The following is an 18,357-nucleotide window of genomic DNA, read 5'->3' as shown; positions in this document are numbered from 1 at the left end:
CTCCTTGTTGATCTCCATCACCTCTCCACACCCCACCTCACAGCCACAGCCTACACCTCTGCCGCAGGTATGTGCATCTGAGCCGCCAGGGGCTCTGACTTCTGGGTCTCCTTTCCTCTTTCAAAGCCCTGCTTGATGATTAACTCGCTTCCCCTGCCCCGCCCCCCGCCCCTGTCTTCTCGGGCTCAACCGAGAAGCTCAGGTTACAGTAGCTGAGTGGGCTGACTGGTGGGTTTGGGATAATCATGTGGACAGTGAGTATGTTTGATTTAGGTGGGGTGGTGGGAGTGAGATTCATAGCATTCATCTCCCCATCTAGAGGTTAAACTCGCCCAGGGTAGAGGCCACACCTGCTGGCTTCCTTTTTGGACCATCTTCTCTCTAATACCTGAGTCCAAAACGGTAAGTGCCCAGCGCCCCACAGTCTCTCAGTGCTCCAGGAGAATGCCAGTCAAGGAGCCGATTCTCTGTGGGCTTGCAGGTGATACCTGCTTCTTAGTCAGTCTCCCCCGTCCCATCCCCAGACCTGCAGATGCCAGGAAGGGGTCAGAGGGAGCTTTCATCGGGGATCCTAGAAGCTTATCGACCATCCTGACAGGCCTAAGTTGTTTGCTGTGACTCGGAGCCTCAGCAGTTTCTACCCACAAAACATTGATCCAGAATATTTTTCTTTCTAGAGCCAGACACTTTTCAGCCTGACTACTCCAGAGCCCAGCTGACTCCAGCTGGGGGCCAGTTAATCTCTGATGCCCTTCTCATCAACCGCCTCTTATAAACACCTGCTCACACTTTACAGTGCAAGGTCAGAGATACAGCCAAACACGTTTTTTTTAAAAGAGAGCATTGGGGTAAAGGATACTCCGCTGCTTTAAACAGAGCCAAGTTAATTTAAAGGCAAGACACGGGGAAATGGCCAAAATATGTTAAGTGAAAAAAGTAAAGGTTGCAAAATAGTATATACACCATAAGCTCATATATAAAATACATATTTAGTGTGTTTTTGTGCATAGAAGGAGTTATATAAAGTCATATTTGATATTTTTGTAATCAGAAAAAATAAATTAAAAAAAGCACTTGGGATAGCAACTCTTGCTTTCAGCCCATTTAATTACACTTTTAGTGTTTCCTACAAAAAAATATACAATTTTGCTTCACCATGAAAAGAATTCTACTTAATTAAATTAGGCTTATCTATATCTTTAAGTTTTTATTATCTATCATTTCTAGTTTATCATTTCCCTTCTTTTAACATGTCAAAGCACTTCAGATTTCTCACAAGCTTCATACTGACACTGGCCTGGGAGAAGCAAGGATCATTCTACAAGCCCTCAGAAAAACATTTTCCTTGGGGAAATGGTCGAGGGGCAGTTATTTGCTGTACTCGTTTAACATACATTATTCAGTGCTGCTTAGATACAGAACGTGTGCTTGATGCCAGGGCCGAATAGTTGACAAACGGGATTAAAATTTCAAGGAAACTCTCTAGGCTATTGGGTTGCCCTAGGCCCACAGGCTTGCGCCAACTATGGATAAGAATGTGGGTTGGAGAGTCAGGCTGCTTGAGTTTAGATCCCGGCACCACCACCTAATAGCCCCAGGACCTCATGCCAGTTCGGCACTGGGTCAGATGCTAATAACAATGACCAAAAACAACATAGGCTTAAATAAGATAAAAGTTTGTTTTGCCTTCCTTTAAACAAACAAGTCTGGAGGGAGACAGTCTGAGGCTGGGACAGCAAGTCATGGTCATCAGGGACTTGGGCTCCTTCTGTCCTCCTGCCCTGCCATCTTTAGCTTGAGGTTTCCTTTCTCAAGATCACAAGTTAGTGTTGGAGGCTTAGCCATCAAATCTGTACTCTAGGCAGGAAGCAGGGGAAAAGAGCAAGAAAAAGCCCATGTAAGCAGCCCTTACCCTCTTTAAGAAGCCTTTTTGGAGGTCTAACCCAATGACCTCTGCTTCCATTTAATGGGCCAGAGCTGCCTGCAAAGGAGTCTGGAAAAAGTAGACTCGGAGCTGGCCATATTGCCTACCCAAGGCAGTCAGGGTTCTCTTCATAAGTACGAAGGGGCTTTAGATCCTGGTAACTAGCTGTCCCTGCCCCAGGGTAATAATATTGCCCACCTGCCCAAGTACGAGGGGGAGTGAATAAGATAATAATTGTAAAGCCGTCACCTCCCTTTGAAACCTTCCTCAGATAAAGTTGGTCGTTTTTCACTTAGGGATCCAACAGCACATTCTTCATACCTAAATCCTCACACTGGCTGGTGTTTATTGTAGTTTTACGTTGACTGTCTCCCCCACTGGGCATTAAGGTCAGGGGTGAGGCCTTAGTCACCTCTGTAACTGGAGTGCCAGCACACTGTAGATTCTCATAAATCTTTGTGAAATAAATAAAAGAATTTCCCTTCCTTCTTTCCTTGATGTAACTTCCTGAACTAGTTTTACTTTTAAATCCCAAAACCCTCCAGGCCCTAAGCCATTATCTTTGAAGTCACTTTCAGGCTTTAGTCTCCTCAGGCCTGAGACAGAGTGGAAAGAGCCATAACACTGGCCTAAGATATCTGCTTTGCCCCTTATCTGCTGTGTGACATTAGGAAAATTGCTTAACCTCTCTGAACTTTAGTTTCCATTGAGAAGTAGGGATAACATTAGTGCCTTCATGTGTGAGAGACATATAGATTAAATAAAAGCATGTACCTGGCATAGACCAGCACCCAGTAGACATAAGCATCTTTGGTCGTTCGATTTTTTTCTCTCCTATCTGACTAGAGCTAAACCAGGCAGTTTAAAAATAGCTAATACTTTATGAGCACTTACTGTCTGCTAGGTGCTACCTTGAGGTAGGTACCATGATATCACCCCATTCTACAGATGAGTATACTGAGGTTCAGGCCGTCACCCAGCTAGAGGACAGGGGCAGAGGCAGAGCAGTCTGGCCACAGAGCTTATGATTCTATCCATTACACCACACTGCTGTTCTTGTTGCATTTGGCAACATTTAGCCTCAGCGTGTCCCCCATCAACTCTTCCAATGTCCAATCATTGACAATTTTTCTGGGTACCCCAGAGTCCACATCAGTCTGGAGGTAGGCCAGGAGGATTCTGGGTTAGCTTACCCACAGGAATGATTTTCTCAGCTAAAATTTCCCATAGAACCCTGGTAGCTGTTCATACTCCTCAGACAGCATTATGAAAAGTTGTTTCAGAGAACAGCTGTGACCTCATACCAGTCATCATTATAAGTAACGGGCACCCCTACCTCATGAAAATCCAGCTTGCGAGAAATTGCAAGCTTATAAAAAATATCAGTGAAGGGCTTCCCTGGTGGCGCGGTGGTTGAGAGTCCGCCTGCCGATGCAGGGGACACGGGTTCATGCCCCGATCCGGGAGGATCCCACATGCCATGGAGCGGCTGGGCCCGTGAGCCATGGCCGCTGAGCCTGCGCATCCGGAGCCTGTGCTCCGCAACGGGAAAGGCCACAACAGCGAGAGGCCCGCGTACCATAAAAAAAAAAAAAAAAAAAAAAAAAAAAAATCAGTGTATATGCGTGGGACGGATGATATGCATTATGTAAAGATCATTCACTTTATATAGTATGGCCCTTTGGGCTTCCTTTATTTAGCAATCTTTCCTATGCACTTACAATGATTTAATTTTTAAAAAATTCCATTTATGTGAAACTTTACAGGGACAGGGCTATTACCCAAGTGAGATACACCCACAGGATTCCGTGATCTTGATATTACCAGGAAATTGTCGCAAACTTTGCCTTATCTGACCCTTTCCCTTGTATTTTTCTCTTCCAAATTTGCCTCTGAGGAGGTAGGTTTTGAATCCAATTTTAAGAAGAGCATCCCTGAAAATCATTCACTTATCACAATAGAAAGAAGTTAATTTTGGCTAAGTGGGGAGCTCCCATCAACCACTCCCATCTTTTCCCAGCACTGGAAAATTACAAAGTTTCTTTCCCTGGTGTTTTAAAACTTTCAGAGCCTCTGGGAATCAGCAGTTAAGGATGTGCCCATCAGCCAGTAACAATGAGGCAGGGGCAGAGCACTCACGACATCACAGAACTCAGAGGCCAGTGAAGGAAGAGACAGGTCCAGAGCTGTCCTAGTGCTGCCTCCAGTGAGGATTAACATGTGCATTTGTGACCAGACTGCCAGGGATGGGGTGTGAAATCACTGACAAAAAAGCAAGGAGGAGGAGGGAGAGTGAGTGGGGATAAGCATCTGTAAAACCTTGGTGAGAAAAGTGAAGCGTATACTTTCATTACATTTTCAGAAAGTTAAAACTATTCTTGAATACAAAACAGTTGCCAGGGACTAGCGGCTACTCAAACATCACCAGCCTGGACGGAAAAAGAATGAGGAACACAAGCATTTTGTAACTTTTAGGAGTGGCCTTCTAGAGGAAACTGGAGTCAGCTACAAGTTTACATTTCAGGAAAACCTGGCCTGGTGAATCCTCTCCTGACTCATGCTTATGGGCTGGAGCTCATGTCCAGTTGCTCAAAAATGTTGACATTTCCTTGTAAAGCAACAAGATGTGGAGATGGGACTCAGGGCAGGTCAGAAACCCCCTGCAAGTTCTTCTCCACAATCCTGCACCTACTTCTTTTAACAGGGTCTGACTGGGGTGAGGCCAGCAGGGGTTGTGCAAGTACAGGGTCAGCCCTGAGAGTGAGGGCCACCTTAAATCTTGCTACCTGGAGGCCCCATTTGCCTCACTTTCCTCCTGGCCCTGCCTTTCAAACTCCCCACTCAGCAACCCCCCAATTCTCAGTCACTTGGTTTGGGATGGGGTGTAGGTATTTTTTTAAATCTCCTCAACTGATTCTAATATGCAGCCAGGATGGAAAGACACTGCTTTAAGGGAACAAGGGTTGGTGGCAAATTGAAGGAATCCAACTGAAAGCCAAGAATCGACCTTGGCTTCATCCTTTCCAAGTATGTTAAATGGAGAAAAAAATTCTTATCAAATTCATTTTGGTTCAGTCTGTGCACTGTATAATAGGTCACAAAGGGTTCTGTATAGGATTTCCAGACAAAATACAAGACACCCAATTAATTTGAATTTCAGATAAACAACAAATAATTTTTTAGACTTATCTGAAATTCAAATTCAGCGAGGCATCCTGTATTTTTGTTTGGTAAATCTGGTGGCCCATCAGCTCGGTGCTTTGTGACCACCTAGAGGGGTGGGATAGGGAGGGTGGGAGGGAGGGAGACGCAAGAGGGAGGAGATATGGGGATATATGTATATATATAGCTACTTCACTTTGTTATACAACAGAAACTAACACACCACTGTAAACCAATTATACTCCAATAAAGATGTTAAAAAATAATAATAAATCTGGTGGCCCTCATTCTGCATGACATGCCAAAGTATTGATTGTATAGGGCAGCATTTCCTAGTTTGTATTATAGAACACAAGTTGCAGTGGACATAATGGGTATTATACCAAGAAAAAAATTTCCATAGTCAAATAAATCTGGTAAACACTAGGTGAAACCAAGTTAACCAGGTTTTTTGACTATAAAACTTCTCAGAGCCTTTAACATGTTGGGTTGGCCAAAAAGTTCGTTCGGGGTTTTGTTTGCATAAGGAAAAACCTGAATGAACTTTTTGGCCAACGCAATACAAATGTACACTGACTCCTCAAGCTGGGGACTTGCAGAGTTCCCAAACTTACACAACTTACACAATATAGAACTATTGTTCCAGAAAACTTAATGTGGAAAACACTAAGTGAGAGGTGAGGTGCTACTGAAGGATTTTAGCAGGCAAGTGACAGTCAGGCTAGTGATTGAGATAGATAATTCCACTTTTAGAAGTGACTTGAGAGAGAACCCAGATAGAAAGCTATATTGGTCTGCTAGGGCTGCCATAACAAAATAACACAGACTGAGTGGCTTAAACAACAGAAATTAATTTTCTCACGGTTCTGGAGGCTGGAAGTTAGAGATCAAAGTGCCAGTAGGGTTGGTTTCTTCTGAAGCCTCTTTCCTTGGCTTGTAGGTAGCTGTCATCTCCCTCTGTCTTCATGGGGTCTTCCCTCTGTGCATGTCGTGTTCTCATCTCCTCTTCTTATAAGGACACCAGTCATATTGGATTAGGGATCACTGATATGATCTCATTTTACCTCAGTTGCCCCTTTGAGGGCCCTATCTCCAAATACAGTCACATTCTGCAGTACTGGGTGTTAAGACTTCAATGTATAAATCTGGGGGGAGGACACAATTCAGCCCATAACAGAGGCTTTTACAATACCCAACTGGAAGATGATCAGGTTGCAAATTAAGGTAGTGGCAGTGGGAATGCAGAGAAGGGATTGGATCCTAGAAATATCAAAGAGTCAGAACTGAAAGGACAGGGGAATTGATTAGATGTGGTGAATGAGCAAAAATAAAGCATAGCGTCTAAAGCAGGGTAGCACTCAAATATATTTGTTTCCATCTCTTCACTGTTCCCTGAGTTCAAAATAGAATCTATCATGTAACAAAAATCCATACGCATAATGCAGCATTGGATTGAATTCATTTCAGGGATAGAAGTATAAATAACACAGTTGTTAAATATTTCCTGTTTATTTCCAAAAATGTTCACTAGTATTTGTATTGGGATGACTGACTAATCTCTGCATCATCTGTCTCCACCCTTGGTAAAAACACTGAGCATTATGGGAATGCCTGGCTTACCTGTGCCAGATTTATTTTGCTCCAGTGGGTGGAGTTCTAGTGGTTTCCAAAGAGAACAAAAGCTTGGTGAGGAGCAACAGGTTGGATAGAACTGGCTCCCTTGGTGGGCCGTGGTCCTCAGGCCCTTTAAGACACATTGAAGACCAGCCCATATCCTGCCTTCAACCTAAGAATGTCAAAAAAGCCAATAATTTCTGTGAATCAAAATTTGAGTTGAATTTTGAAAGCCTGAAAAAAATCACTGGGTGGTGTAGACAGATGAAAAAGTGGCCAAAGGACATTTTCAGTGGGGCCTTAAGTTCTATAGAACAAGCTAATTCCACAAAAAAGAAACTCTTGGGATTTCTGGAGTCAGGGACTAAGGACCCACAGGTCAATGCCCTCTGAGCACCAGCCATTGGGCTTTCTTCCTGGCCTCATTTGGCCTGGGCACTGAGAACACCAACAAGGGGTGGGATAGGGAGGGTGGGAGGGAGGGAGACGCAAGAGGGAAGAGATATGGGAACATATGTATATGTATAACTGATTCACTTTGTTATAAAGCAGAAACTAACATACCATTGTAAAGCAATTATACTCCAATAAAGATGTAAAAAAAAAAAAATCGGATGGCTATGGTATGAAGGGGGTGTCTTGCTAACACCCTGAAAATCTGCCAGAGCTACCACAAGCTAGGACCCATCTTTGCTGAGGTGTACAGAATTCTTGTTGATACAAGTATTCTTTAAGTTAAAAGCAATAAATTCCTTCTGGTTTAACTTAAAAAAAATTCGTTGGGAGAACTTGGATTCTTTTTCTTTTTTCCTTTGTTTCCTGAGCTTTTTGGCCTCTACCAGTTAAATAAGGGTGCTGGCCAAAGTGCAACCACTGCCTATAATCTTTGTCTCTTTTGAGTCTTTAATCTTTCCATGGCTTCCTGCTCTCAGCCTACACTTGAAGTCTACCTCAGTCCAAAGATTTCCCTTGACCAGTCACCTCAACGCATTACTATTCTGCCTTGTTATAGAGCTGGAGGTTTGCCCTGCACTCCTTATGCAAGTAATCACTACTTGAAAAGCAGGAAGCACTTCCCCTGTGACTCTCCCATGGCTCCCAGCTCAAACCTTGATTATGGCAAATACTCAACTGGTTGTCCTGAATCCGATGCAGAGCCTCTACCACTACCTCCTCTACCCTCAGAAATTACTCGTATGCTCTACTGTTGATGTATTTTCTCCTTATATCTAACCGAAATTAATCCCACAATAATTTAAGTCTTTTCATACTCCATTGGTAGTACATTGTTTGCAAAAATGGCCAAAATCATTCTCTTCCTTGTATCCATGCTCCTTTGCAACGTGGCTTACCATCTCCTCCCATTAAGAGATGGAATCCGTTTTCCCACCCTTTAAGTGTGGGCTGACCATGTGACCAACTTTGACCAATAAATCACAGCAGAAGTGATGTTGTGCCCTTCCTAAGCCTAGCCCTTAAGAGGTTTGTGAGTTCCTATTCTCTCTCTTAGAACTCTGCTCAGCTACCAGCGATCAAGCTTGAGCAAGCCTGCTAGATAGTGAATGACCACATGGCCAAGTCGACCCTGTCAGCCCTGTTGGCGTTAGCTGACAACCAGTTACTTCCTCAGGTGCAGAGCTCCTTAGCTGACCTGTAGCTGACCGCGGATGCATGAAAGAACCAAGTAAAGACTGGAAGAATGTACAGCTGATCCACCCTAAATTGCTGATTTGCAGAATCATGAGTTAAGTAAACAGTTGCTGTTTTAATCCATTAAGTTTTGGGATGGTTTGTCCCATAGAAATAGTTAACCAACACACCATCCAAAATGTTCAGATGTTTGAAGAGTCTAAGGAGCTTCCAGTCAATCAACATGGCTCTACACATTTATGCTTTGATACAATTTTGGTGCTTTAAACTCATAGTAATAAGAGATGCAACAGAAAATAAAAACTAAAGCTGGCTCATGGATGAACATCTCCGCAACCAGAAATCTGCATTGCTCCCGGAATGAAAGCAGGGAGAGGTCACTGGGAGCTTGGTGTCTGCAGAGTAAAGGGAGTTAAAGAATTCCACCTGCAGCAGGGAATAAAAGCCAGTTTACTGCTTGAAGCCAGGAGTTGGTGGGGGTAGATAATGCCCTCACTTTTGCCAGCTCATGAAAGGAGGCTTATACATACTTGCTAAGTATTATCACTCAGGCATCTCCCCCCACCCCGCCTCCCCTACTGACTTTGCTAAAACCAATGGCCAGTCCTCAGTCCTCATTTTACTAAGCAGACTTTGGTAGGGGTGATCCTCTCAGACTGGCTTCACTCCTACTTCACTGGCCACTTTTCTGTTTCCTTTCTAAATGTTTCCCTCTTCTTCCCAAACTCTTAATATTGGAGGATGTTTAGATTCAGTCCTTGGTCCTGTTCTCTGTCCATATTCACTCCTTTGTGATCTTATCAGGGCTCATGGCTTTAAATGTCATCCAAATTCTGACCCCTTCCAGTTTAACCCTCTAGCTCAGATCTCTCTCCAAACTCCAGGCGCAGATATCTAACAGCCTACTTAATATCTCCATTTGGGTGTCTAACAGAAATCTCAAACTCAGATGAACTCCTGATTTTCCCTGCCCCAACATCTGCCCAACCCTCAATCTTCCCCATCTCAGGTGATAGTAACTCCATCCTTTGGTTCCTGAGGCCCCCAAACCTTGATACAACCATTTTCTCATCTCTCTCAACAAATGTACCAGGAAATAATTTTGGATTTACCTTCATCATTTAACTAGAATCTGATCATTTGGGATCATAGCTTTTGGCAAAGCCTGAGCCTGGGGGAATGAGAGGACTTGGACCCAGTCTCATGAATGGAAAATGAGTAAAGCTACCTGCTGGCTCAGTGCCCAGATCTCATGTGTCCAAATCTCTCCAAAAGACAGGGGCCGCATCTGCTTCCAGGCCCAGGTGAGGCAGCTGCAAAACTACTATTGGAAGGAGGTAGGAAAGAGAAAAAAAGTAAAACTCGCTTTAAATAAAATTTGGAAAGCTTGCAAACCAAAATTCTAAATCCCACCTCAAAAATCTAATGTTAATAGTCAGTCAACAAATTACTTACTCCAAATAAAATTATTTTATAGAATAATCTGAAAAATATATTTTAAATAAACATGTTTTTGAGTATTCAAAGCAATAAAATGGACTGGCTTCTTTTTTTAAAGAGCAAGATGAGAAACACAAGTAGGCAGAAATGAAATAAGATTATGTGAACATGAAAATAAACAATTTGAAATCTTGGAACTAAAAATTATAATAATTTGAATTAAAAATTCAAAGATAGGATAAACACTAGACTGAACACAATTACATAATAATTAATGGAAGTGGAAAACAGCACTGAGGAATCTATCCCTACATATCCAAAGATAGAGATAAAAAAATACAAAAAAGGACAAGGAACATAGATTGAATAGCTCCAACACGTGGTAAATAGGAGTTCTGAAGAAGGCAATAAGGGAAGCAAGATTTGAAGAGATAGATAGTAGAGACTTTTCCATGACTGAAAATAGAGTAGAGTCCTCACACCAAAGGAGTGCTTTAAGATGGACAACTAAAAAACCTATGCCTACCAGACAGCACTAACATTAAACAGAAGAGCTCAGAAATTTCCAGAGAGGAAATATATATTATCTTATCTAGAAAGAAGTGACAACTGCATTGACAGATTTCTTATCAACAAGAACAGAGTCAAAAACCCCACTAAAAGAAATATTAAAGGATGGTATTCACGAAGAAAAGTCAGCCCAAGTCATGAAATATAAGAAATCAGGTAAAATAGAAATTGACTACATTTATCAGTAAGTTTAATTAATTATTGACCATAAGGGCACACATATTAAGCTTTTTTTTGGGGGGGGGTATTTAAAAGGGGTAAAATTCAAGCTCTACACTGCAAAACTAAGATAGAAGGAAAGGAATACCATGCTCAGTCTATGAGGGCTATGCAGTAGTAAAGAGAAGGATAGAAATTCTGAATAACTTTAGCCTTTGTTAGAAGAGTTTAGGGTTAACTATGTATGTTTAAAAAATTAAAGAGAATCACCAAAATCAACAAATAAATTTGTATTTATTAAAATTTATTAAAATAAAATTTTAATTTATTAAAATTTAAAAGTATATGGAAACCTTATTAGTAGAGTGGAAGATAGAAAAGGAGAAATTTACAAAGCTAAAAAAATTATGGTAAGGAGAAAACCCAAAATAACAGGGCAGAAGTTCAAATATATTGCAATAAAATATGTATCTACTAACATGGTTATCACAGTAGATTTTTTAAAAAAATCCAGCTATATGCCTCCTATAGGAGACATAATTAAAACAACACTAAAAGAGAAAGTGTGACTATAAAGGAATGAAAAAGGTGTACCATGTAATAATGATAAAAAGAAACCTGGCACATCAACATTATATCAGACTAAATAGAATTTAAGACAAAAACACTACATAATCATAGAAGGGACAATCCACCAAAATGTAGCATTCGTGAACCTGCAGGTACCTAACAGCATATCTCTGAAAACTACAAAGCCTAAGTGAGACAATTATAAGCAGAAATCAACAAGTCAACAATCATAGTATAGATTACTGAGATCAAGTAAGGTGAAAACTTTGAAAGAATTTTAAAAGTTTGAAAAACAAATCTACAAGACATGCAGGAAAAAGTCTTTATTCCCAACAGCATATATTTACATAATCTTACCTCCTATGAAAATCACAAAGGACGTCTCAACAAATGTAAAGGGATATGATAGAGGCCATGTTCTCTGACAATAGTGCAATTAAATTTGAAATCAACAATGAAAAGAAGTTTAAAACAATAATAACTATAACATATGTTTGGAAACTAGTAAAGCAATCTTCTAAATAACTCACGGGTTAAAGAGGAGTTCACAATTGAAATGATAAAATATTTAAGAAGTAAATGACAACAGAAGTACCTCACATCACAATGACAACAAAAGTACCTCGAGAGCTCATCCAAAAAAAAAAGTACTGTTTTGGATATTTCGGGAATAACTGGAAAAATGCGAATAAGGTCTATAGATTAGATAATACTACTGTATTAAATTTCTCGATTTTGCTAACTATACTGCGTTGTGAATGAACGTCTTTGTTCTTAAGAAATATGCACTAAAATATTTAGGGACTCAGGCATATGAAACATTCTCAAATGCATCAGATTATGACGACAATGATGATGGTGGTGGTGATATCCAGAGAGAAATAACAAAATGTTATCCCAGAAATGGTGAATCTGGGTGAAGCGCATACAGGAGTTTTTTTTTTTAACACTATTTTTGTAATTTTTTTAAGCTTGAAAATTATTTCAGTTAAACAAAGAAAAAAACCTGTAAGATGCAGTTAACGCTAAAGGAGACTTTATCTTTAAATCTAAATAGCTGTGTCTTTTAAGAGGGATAGTGATTTGCCAGACGTGTGATTTCCCTTCTGAGGGTTCTGTTTCACTGATTGGATAAAACAAAGAACCTGTTGTGTGAGAAAACTGCGTGTTCTGCACATGAGCAAAGTAGACCACGATGCCTGTTGTATATGAAACAGCATCTCATGGTTGGCGGCACCATTCGTCAGGAATTGCCTTGGGGATAAACATAGACTAGTGACTAAACAGTGATGTCACACAATTGTTTTAAATAAATAAGCCAGAAAGGCAACTTGTGCCACCTTCCAACTAGGTCATCAGATTTATTTAAGAAGTTTTGACCCTAGGATTTCTCTCAGCCTTTTATAATACTTTGTGTTCCTCTTTCCACATAATTCAAAACAGTAGAACCCAATCTCCTTTTAAATGTTTCCTGAGAAATCTGCCTCTTAACTTCAGAAGAGCGCTGAAGTGTCAACACTGCTGAGAGATTGTTTCCAGATGCTCAGCATTCGTAGAAAGGTCTTCTGATGGAGGATAAGAGCAGGAATATGTGAAACACGTTGGGGCTCCCGAGGAGTAAGCGTGAGGGTGGACAGAGGAGGAAGGAGAAGAGGGAAGAGAAGGTCAACGCGTGGTTTTGAGAGGAGGCTTAAGGATGGTTTCGGAAAGTCTTCCAGCCCCTACATGTTCACAAGGTCTCTCTGTCGCCAGATAAAACTTTTTGGTGAACAAGGAGAAAGTTCTAGACTGAGGGCCTCGGGTACTCCCATGGTGGAGAGTACTTGGCAGAGATGAAAGAGGAGAATGCAGGTTCTAGATGCATGGTGTCACTGTTTACTCAGTAGATTATGGTGGATCTGATAGAGTAGGCCATCTGGATGGTTTGGGCACATTACTCGTTTTGCAGCAGATTCACTTTGGGGGGCATTGTTTGCGACACCGCTCTCTCTGGTCCATCGGACTCATGGTCTTGGCTCTGCTTTATCTGACAAAGTCATAGCGACCTTTGGGTCAACGGCACTCACAGCATCTCGACAGCCAGAAGGAGACTAGCAAATGCTGCCACCTCTAACAGCACAGTTTAGGTTTTCTACGAATTCTCTATCTGTTCATTTTATGTCAGACTCTGTCTGTTTTAATTAAAATTACTTCAGAAGGCAGAACATGGGACCAGTCCCAGAAGTGCACATTTCATGACTGGCAAGTGTCGAGGGTCAGGAGCAACTTGCAGATTTCTAAGCTGTGCCTAAGTAACATCATGTCTTGGAAGATGACCATGCTATGGGGGTTTCAGCCCTGGTTCCGATTTCACCTGACCACACCCCTATAGCAGCCGTTCACTACAGAAAACTTTTCCAGACTGGATGGGCTAAGCTGAGAATTCCTAATCTCCCAGACATAAGTGTGAGGACCTTGTCTAATCACTGCTCCCTGACAATTATTATCTTTGAAGAAAAAAAGAAGAAAAATATGACTGGATGAAAATAAATATCTCATAGGAACAATCAGTGAGCTTTCTGGTGGAATTTTTCAGGGCTGTAGAAAGTTAGTGCTAGAAGATGGCAGTGTTCAACATTTATAAAGATGCTCCAAATGCTAAAAAATAAGAATAATAATAATAGAGCCTGTCTCTACCCCTCCCCCCACCAAAGGGTTTCACTGAACACCAGTTGAAAACCTCCAGCTTAAGAAAATGAGGCCCAGGGCTTCCCTGGAAGTGCAATAGTTAAGAACCCGCCTGCCAATGCAGGGGACACGGGTTTGAACCCTGGTCCGGGAAGATCCCACATGCCGTGGAGCACCTAAGCCCGTGCAACCACAACTGCTGAGCCTGTGCTCTTGAGCCCGCAAGCCACAACTACTGAGCCTGCGTGCCTAGAGCCCATGCTCTGCAGCAAGAGAAGCCACCTCAATGAGAAGCCCGCGCGCCACAACAAAGAGTAGCCCCTGATCGCCACAACTAGAGAAAGCCCGCACGTAGCAACGAAGACCCAATGCAGCCAAAATTAAATTAATTGGTAAAAAGAAAAGAAAATCAGCGCCAGAGAACTTGAAAGCCATACCCCAGGCACGCCAGCTAATTGGTGACAGCACTGGGACCAGAGCCCTTTCACCCACAGAAGCGTTTAGTCGTTGCCTAGAAGCCAGTGCATCATGAAAAATGGATGGCAGAGGCCAGTCTCTGCCCCCAGTAATTTTCAGTGTGACATAGGCACTGTCAGAGTTAGCACACACACAGAAATATTTTCTTTGAGCCCTCCAAATATGGGCAGGCAGGCTAAGAGTCTTTGAGGCATTTATATTAATATGCAACAGACTATGCCTCCAGGAACTCATATGACTTCTCCTCCACCCCAGCATGAGGCCCAGGCCATAAAGACAGTAGAGCAAGAAAGAAAACAAAGCAGAGATGCAGGGTATGTGCATCCTTGGGAACCCATGGATGAATCCCACAGCAGTGCCAGGTTTTTCCACTCTGGCCACGACTTAAATTAGCCATGCCATCACATAGTTTGGCAAGGATTTTGTTTCTTTGTTTTCGGTTTGTTTTTTTTCCAGGGGGAATAGGGAGAAAGGATAAGAAAACACTACTTCACATAATAGCATGGTTATATTAATATACTATTTTAAAACTTGTCACAGTTCACCCACATACTACAAATTAAATGTTTCATAATAACTCTATGAGAGCATAAGAGCAGCATTCTCCTTATTCTACAAAGAAGGAAAGAGGAGAAGGAGGTCATGTAGTTTGTCCAAGGCCACTTCATCGGTTGGTGACAGATGGGATGACCAGTGACTGAGGGAGGAACATGCCTTTCTAGACTGGGTTCAGACTCTGCCCTTCAGTAAACATGTCACAGACACAAACAGAGGGACTGTTCTAATTTGGAGGAACCGAACAGAGAAGACATTCCAATGGTGCATGAATCAGAAAGAAAAAAAATAGAAAGATAATAGCAGACATCATAGAATTCCCTCTGACCTGTGTGTTCTTCAGAATTGTTTGTAGATGATTTATATCCAAATGTAGATTTGCATTTGGTGGATAAGGTCTGGCACCGGAGATTTATATATCTTTCAGAACCTCTATTAGCTAGTTGAAACTACCTTTTCCTATGAAGAGTTTTAGATCAATTTAATTCACCCCTGAAGTAAGGCTGAAGAAACTGTGAGGAAATGAAGGATGGACTTTGAAAGGAAAGATCTGTAGCAGTGCCAAAGCAAGCCCCAGGAGTGAGGGACTAATTTGGCAGCTGTCAGGACAGATCAGCTCATGGAGTGAGAAGTGGGTTGATGGGAGGGAGCTCTGGCTGCAAGGACAAAGCTGGACATGTAGGTCCAATTTTTCAAGCTGCTTCTCTTCCAGCGGGAACCCCCCAAAACCCCACATGCCTTGTCACCTCTTCTGATGGAGGTAGAATGCTACCTCTGGCCACAAGAGTCATCTCTAATTTCTGGGGCCTGAAACATCCAGGCTCACAAGTCCTGAAATACCACAGGTTTTTCAGCGGCTTGTCGGAGCTCTCCTGGAATTCCTTTAAAACGCAGAAGGGTGAGTCACCCTGGGTTCATATCTGCACGGAAGGCTGGGGAAAGGCCCAGACACAAGGTGCAAACAGTGCAAAATTTGTAAAGCAAATCTAGTGAATAAGCAACTACTTTTCAGATCCTCAAAACCTGTTGAGGATTAAGATGTCTTTCTGGCAACCCAGGGGGTGTTCATGTGCCTGTTTCGACTTTATCAGGAGCTTCAGGAAATGGTAAGGTGGGACAGACAGCAAGAAAGCTAGCATCATCCACGAAGGATGGGCATGGTTTTCAAATAAGGAATCACTTTCCCCTCAAAGAGAATTTCTGACCACCCTAGAAGGTGATCCTGGGAACTTCTGAATCTTAGAATAAACATGAACATCAAAGAACAAATGTCTGGGGAACACACATTCTTTCTTTCTCTTTCTAAGTGACCCATATTGTAAGCCCAAGGAGCACGTCTGCCTGGGGTGTAGGGAACTGGAAAGCTGTCCTTGGTGTGGCAGCTGACTAGCCCACTGACCTTGGGCTAATCATTTAATTTGGGATTGGGAATTCACAGTCAAAGCCATGATTACTGTGATCCAACAGAAGTGAGCCTGCCTGGGCATGGGAACCCAAGGGTTCTAATTTTAAGGATTTATTCCTTGGGAGTGGAGGCAAAAGGCTCATGGAAATAAAGCAGCCCATATTTGAATGCCTTAGCAGTGAGTTTTAGGAGGACTCCCACACCTTTCAACAAGCCCTCTAGGCTTTTCAGTGGGCCTGGGGAGGCATCACACACTTGGGCTCAGAGGCTAAGAAGCAGGACTTGGGCAGTTCATTAGACTCTTCATGGGAGAGTTGGAAGAGATGTGAATGACGACGTTTTTGCCACCATTGTCTCACCAGACCAGTCTTCTGGAAACACAAATTTAATGTTCTCATGGCCTGCTTAAAATGGCTTTCCATTGTTCTAAAATAAAAGCCAGACTCCTCAATACTGTTTACACATCCCCACCTGTCCCAGTCCCTGTCTACCTCTCCTGATCCCTGCTTTCTTCATTCCCTTTAATCCAGACACAAGGACTTTATTTCAGTGCCTCCAATGCTCAGGCTCTAATCTCAAGCACTCCCTTACCCCTCTTTACTTTTTAATTTCTATTTCTCTTTCGGTGTTCCGCTCAAATGTCACTTCCTCTGAGAAGCCCTCCCTGAATCCTCCCCTCCCCACCCCCATTAGATCAGATAAAAGTGCTTGTATGTTCTTGCAGAGCATCCTATTCTTTCCCTTTAGGGCCTTTATCACAGTTGATAATTATATACTTACTTGTTTACTTATTGGATCGATTCCAGTCTCTCCCACTAGATTATAAGCAGTGTCTTTTCACCACTGTATCTCTAATGCCTACACAATGCCTTGAACATAGCAGACACACAGTACAGTGATCTCATTAGAATGAAGGTGATGTGAAGTAGAAGACAGTGACATTCCTATAGAAATCCAGAGCTCTGCTCTGATTCACACCTGCAGACCTTATTGGTCAATGGCCACCAACACCCCAGCTAGCCAAACAAATACTTTTGGAGGAGTGTTAACACCTGTGAGTAAAACAAATCCATTCTTTTCATTAGTTTTGGCTGTTCAGAACACGGGGAATTCGAGAAGAGTGGAAATCTCAAACTACCCTGCTCACTTTCCTGGATGATAGACCTGGTTTGAACACATTCCACCAGCTGCCCCATCTCTGGGGATGGGGGCAACAGGGCAGAGTGAGGGAATCTGTGTGTAGGGACTCTGGCCCAACAGTGGGATCCAACACAAGCAGATACTTAAAAATATGCTGACAGTGGGGGTTATGTCTCTTCAATGCACTGGAGGCAAAACCCCTTGTTTTAAAAACAAAGCATTCACACACAGCCAAGAATGTCCCTGAGTCAATAGTCCTAACCCTTTCTCAGTCTGCCAATGAGGCCCTGGGTGAGGCTTATCAGATGGATGGGCCAAGGACCTGCCACTTAGAGGTTACCGTCTCCGTACACCCAACTGATGTTGGTCAAGCACAGACTGGGTATAGTAAGAGCTTGGGAGACAATAGGAGATGAAGAACATTGAAGGCTACTACTGACAGATCAGTGTACATAGACAAGAACAGAGTGTAATTCCAAGGTCACATAAAAACAAGGGGGTAGACTCTGCTCCTGAGCAGTGAATGTCCTCTACATCAGGGATGAGAGGGACTTTTCCGCAGTGCAGATCTGTTTGAGCTTTCAAGAAAAAAAAAATTGCATTGGCAGGGAGAACTGAGCTGTGAAAAGCTGGGTCCACAGTTACGAGGCTGCCTGGAGCTAAGAGTCTGTTTGAGCTGTGATTTGAGATGCCTCCCATCAACTGTTTTGGGAAAAATAAATCCCTTTGTAGCATCTATAATAAACTGCCCAACATCGATGTGATGGGGTGAAGTTTTGTTTTTCTTTTCAATTGGATGTTGGGATGTAAAGCAGTTCCTCTCTGATTCTCTCACTAACCCAGGATCCCAAGTAATAATCACTTTGTTCCACCAGCTGAATCAGCCTCCTCCCCACCCCTAAATTTTATAACTTGGACTGTGCACTTTTGCTTACTGTTGGTTACATCTCCTGTTGTCTGAATCATTCTCCATGGAAACATTTAAGTCCCGAATTTTAAGCAGCTGTGTCCACTTAGCTCTTGT

This window comes from Delphinapterus leucas, chromosome 2 (assembly GCF_059928025.1).
Source record: "Delphinapterus leucas isolate spDelLeu-1000000601 "Yukka" chromosome 2, BTC_Dleu_Yukka2, whole genome shotgun sequence".
NCBI lineage: Eukaryota > Metazoa > Chordata > Mammalia > Artiodactyla > Monodontidae > Delphinapterus > Delphinapterus leucas.
This window is presented reverse-complemented; position numbering follows the sequence as displayed.